General features: G+C 51.4%; 1 protein-coding gene across 1 annotated transcript in view; it reads right to left on the minus strand.

The window, feature by feature from the left end:
* The window catches only part of LOC139370043 (protein sidekick-1-like), a 365,245-nt gene that overhangs the window by 317,709 nt on the left and 42,536 nt on the right, over nt 1-5,000 (minus strand). The window lies entirely within an intron of this gene.

Genomic DNA, 5,000 nt, shown 5'->3' on the forward strand with positions numbered 1-5,000 from the left:
CATGGCTCACATCAACACCATTATCCCAGAAACCCTAGACCCACTCCAATTTGCATACCGCCCCAACAGATCCACAGATGATGAAATCTCTATTGCACTCCACACTGCCCTTTCCCACCTGGACAAAAGGAACACCTACGTGAGAATGATATGCATTGACTACAGCTCAGCGTTCAACACCATAGTGCCCTCAAAGCTCCTCAATAAGCTAAGAACCCTGGGACTAAACACCTCCCTCTGCAACTGTATCCTGGACTGCCTGACGGGCCGCCCCCAGGTGGTAAGGGTAGGTAACAACTCATCCGCCCCGCTGATCCTCAACACAGGGGCCCCTCGGGGGTGCCTGCTCAGTCCCCTCCTGTTCTCCCTGTTCACACATGACTGCATGGCCAGGCACGACTCTAAAACCAATATTAAGTTTGCCGATGACATAACAGTGGTAAGCCTGATCACCGACAACGACGAGACAGCCTATAAGGAGGAGGTCAGAGACCTGGCCGTGTGGTGCCAGGATAGAAACCTCTCCCTCAACGCGATCAAGACAAAGGAGATGATTGTGGACAACAGGAACCGAGCACACCCCCATTCTCATCGACGGGGCTGTGATGGAGCAGGTTGAGAGCTTCTAGTTCCTTGGTGTCCACATCACCAACAAACTAACATGGTCCAAACACACCAACACAGTCGTGAAGAGGGCACGACAAAACCTGCTCCCCCTCAGGAGACTGAAAAGATTTGGCATGGGTTCTCAGATCCTCAAAAGGTTCTCCAGCTGCACCATCAAGAGTATGCTGACTGGTTGCATCACTGGCTGGTATGGCAACTGCTCGGCCTCCGACCGCAAGGCACTACAGAGGTTAGTACGAACGGCCCAGTACATCACTGGGGCCAAGCTTCCTGCCATCCAGGACCTCTATACCAGGCGGTGTCAGAGAAAAGCCCTAAAAATGGTCAAAGACTCAAACCACCCTAGTCATAGACTGTTCTCTCTGCTGCCGCAGGAACCGGAGTGCCGAGTCTAGGTCACGTAGGGGTGAGAGGGCCAAGAGACCAGAGGTGGCAGAACGGAGTGCTTGGGTTGGGCTGCAGGGTTTGAGCAGAGCCTGATGGTAGGGAGGGGCAGTTCCTCTTCTTGCTCCGTAGGTAAAAGCACCAGGGGTCTTAAAGTGGATGAGCGCTTCGACTGGAAGCCAGTGGAGGAGCAGGGTGACATGAGACAACCTGGGGAGGTTGAACACCATGCGGCATTTCTGGATAAGTTGCAGGGGTTTGATGGCACAGCGGGGAACCCAGCCAACAGAGAGTTGTAGGGGAGCCCAGCCAACAGAGAGTTGTAGGGGAGCCCAGCCAACAGAGAGTTGTAGGGGAACCCAGCCAACAGAGAGTTGTAGGGGAGCCCAGCCAACAGAGAGTTGTAGGGCAGCCCAGCCAACAGAGAGTTGTAGGGGAGCCCAGCCAACAGAGAGTTGTAGGGGAACCCAGCCAACAGAGAGTTGTAGGGGAGCCCAGCCAACAGAGAGTTGTAGAAGAGCCCAGCCAACAGAGAGTTGTAGAAGAGCCCAGCCAACAGAGAGTTGTAGAAGAGCCCAGCCAACAGAGTTGTAGAAGAGCCCAGCCAACAGAGAGTTGTAGAAGAGCCCAGCCAACAGAGAGTTGTAGAAGAGCACAGCCAACAGAGAGTTGTAGAGGAGCCCAGCCCACAGAGAGTTGTAGAAGAGCCCAGCCAACAGAGAGTTGTAGGAGAGCCCAGCCAACAGAGAGTTGTAGAGGAGCCCAGCCAACAGAGAGTTGTAGGGGAGTCCAACCAACAGAGAGTTGTAGAGGAGCCCAGGCAACAGAGAGTTGTAGGGGAGCCCAGCCAACAGAGAGTTGTAGGGGAGTCCAACCAACAGAGAGTTGTAGAGGATCCCAGCCAACAGAGAGTTGTAGGGGAGCCCAGCCAACAGAGAGTTGTAGAAGAGCCCAGCCAACAGAGAGTTGTAGAGGAGCCCAGCCAACAAAGAGAGTTGTAGAAGAGCCCAGCCAACAGAGAGTTGTAGGGGAGTCCAACCAACAGAGAGTTGTAGAGGAGCCCAGCCAACAGAGAGTTGTAGGGGAGCCCAGCCAACAGAGAGTTGTAGAGGAGCCCAGCCAACAGAGAGTTGTAGAGGATCCCAGCCAACAGAGAGTTGTAGGGGAGCCCAGCCAACAGAGAGTTGTAGAAGAGCCCAGCCAACAGAGAGTTGTAGAGGAGCCCAGCCAACAAAGAGAGTTGTAGAAGAGCCCAGCCAACAGAGAGTTGTAGGGGAGTCCAACCAACAGAGAGTTGTAGAGGAGCCCAGCCAACAGAGAGTTGTAGGGGAGCCCAGCCAACAGAGAGTTGTAGAGGAGCCCAGCCAACAGAGAGTTGTAGAGGAGCCCAGCCAACAGAGAGTTGCAGTAGTCCAGCCGGGAGAGGACAAGTGCCTGGATTAGGATCTGAGCCGTTTCCTGTGTGAGGTAGAGAGTCTACGGATGGTGCAGAGAACCTGCCGGAGCGCGTACTGCTTTAATATTTGTCCCAGTATAATTGAGTAGTTTTATCCCGGCTAAGACACATCTGAGAGCATGTTAGTACTAATGACACCTAACACAACCTCCACCACCCTGAGGAAAAACACAAGGAGTCACAGTGTTCTCTACCTCTCTTTCTATCTACAGACCACCCTGAGGTAAAACACAAGGAGTCACAGCATTCTCTACCTCTCTAACTACAGACCACCCTGAGGTAAAACACAAGGAGTCACAGTGTTAGTACTAATGACACCTAACACACCCCCACCACTATGAGGTAAAACACAAGGAGTCACAGTGTTAGTCCTAATGAAACCTAACACAAACCCCCACCACCCTGAGGTAAAACACAAGGAGTCACAGTGTTCTCTACCTCTCTTTCTAACTACAGACCACCCTGAGGTAAACCACAAGGAGTCACAGTGTTCTCTACCTCTCTTTCTAACTACAGACCACCCTGAGGTAAACCACAAGGAGTCACAGTGTTCTCTACCTCTCTAACTACATACCACCCTGAGGTAAACCACAAGGAGTCACAGTGTTCTCTACCTCGCTAACTACAGACCACCCTGAGGTAAACCACAAGGAGTCACAGTGTTCTCTACCTCTCTTTATAACTACCCTGAGGTAAACTACACCATTCAGCTAGTTAGGCTAATACACACACACAGACAGACACACACACACACACACACACTAACACAACACACACACACACACAACACACACACTAACACAACACACACACTAACACAACACACACACTAACACAACACACACTAACACAACACACACCCCTCCTCTCGCTGTTCCAATCATACAGGTCTCTCCTGATTTGTTGAGGAAGAAAAGCAATTTATTAACTGTTATCTCGGGGCCTGTACTCACACACACACACTAACACAACACACACACACACACACACACACACACACAAACACACACACACACACAAACACACAACACACACACACACACACACACACACACACACACACACACACACATACACACACAGACACACTAACACACACACACACACACACACACACACACACACACACACACACACACACACACACACACACACACTTCATGAAACACAGCCACCTTTAGCAGCGTTGGATGCTCCACTAGAGCAGCCGTTAAAATCACCTCATATTTAACACATTAAACTGCAGCCTGTAATCAAGTGACGAGAGGAGGAGTGACACACAGCCTCCTGGGGAGAAGCTGTTTCCATAGCTACCAGGTAAGAAATGAATCCCGTACAACAGGAAATGCAAATCAATTTCTCTCTCTCTCTCTCTCTCCCTCTCTCTCTCTCTCTCTCTCTGTCTCTCTCTCTCTCTCTCTCTCTCTCTCTCTCTCTCTCTCTCTCTCTCTCTCTCTGTCTCTCTCTCTGTCTCTCTCTGTCTCTCTCTCCCCCGCCCTCTCTCTCTCTCTGTCTCTCTCTCTGTCTCTCTCTGTCTCTCTCTCTCTGTCTCTCTCTCTGTCTCTCTCTGTCTCTCTCTCCCCCGCCCTCTCTCTCTCTGTCTCTCTCTTTCTCTCTCTCTCTGTCTCTCTCTCTCTCTCTCCCTCTCTCTCTCTCTCTCTCTCTCTCTCTCTCTCTCTCTCTCTCTCTCTCTCTCTCTCTCTCTCTCTCTCTCTCTCTCTCTCTCTCTCTCTCTCTCTCTCTCTCTCTCTCTCTCTCTCTCTCTCTCTCTCTCTCTCTCTCTCTCTCTCTCTCAGCAACAAGAGACAGTGGAACAAGGTGAGGAGCAGGAGAGGACAGGGCTAATCTTTGGTAAAATGACGGATTAGTACATTTAGAGAGCAGGTGAATGATTCATATCCACATGAAACACGTATCTTAGACCTACACACAAACACACATGGTACACACACACACGCACGGTACACACACACACACAAACACACTCACTCCTCTAAATCTACCCTATTAGTGTCAGGGGGATTAGAGAGGGATTACGACTAACTACGCTAAAATGTCAGGATTTCTCTAATCATAACCCATCCTCTCTCTCCCTCTCCTCCTCACACTACCTTTCTCTCTCTCTCCGTCTCCTCTCTCTCCTTCCTCTCCCTGCATCTCTCTCTCCCTATGCCTCTCTCCATCTCCCCCTCACACTACCCTTCATCTCCCCCTCCCTCTACCCTTCTCTCTCTCTCCTTCATCTTCCCCTCCGTCTACCCTTCTCTCCCTCTCTCCTTCTCCTTCATCTCCCCTCCCTCTCCCCTCCCTCTCGCTCTCTCCCTGCATCTCTCTCTCCATATGCCTCTCTCCATCTCCATCTCCCCTCCCTCTACCCTTCTCTCTCTCCCACTCTCTCGCAAGTCTCTTCCTCCCCCCTCCCTCTCTCTCCTTCCTCTCCCTCTCTCCCTGCATCTCTCTCCCCCTATGTCTCTTTCCATCGCTCTAGGGTCTGGTTCTCCCTCTCTGTATCTCTCTAGGGTCTGGTTCTCCC

The sequence above is a fragment of the Oncorhynchus clarkii genome, chromosome 17 (assembly GCF_045791955.1).
Source record: "Oncorhynchus clarkii lewisi isolate Uvic-CL-2024 chromosome 17, UVic_Ocla_1.0, whole genome shotgun sequence".
Classification (NCBI taxonomy): Eukaryota; Metazoa; Chordata; class Actinopteri; order Salmoniformes; family Salmonidae; genus Oncorhynchus; species Oncorhynchus clarkii.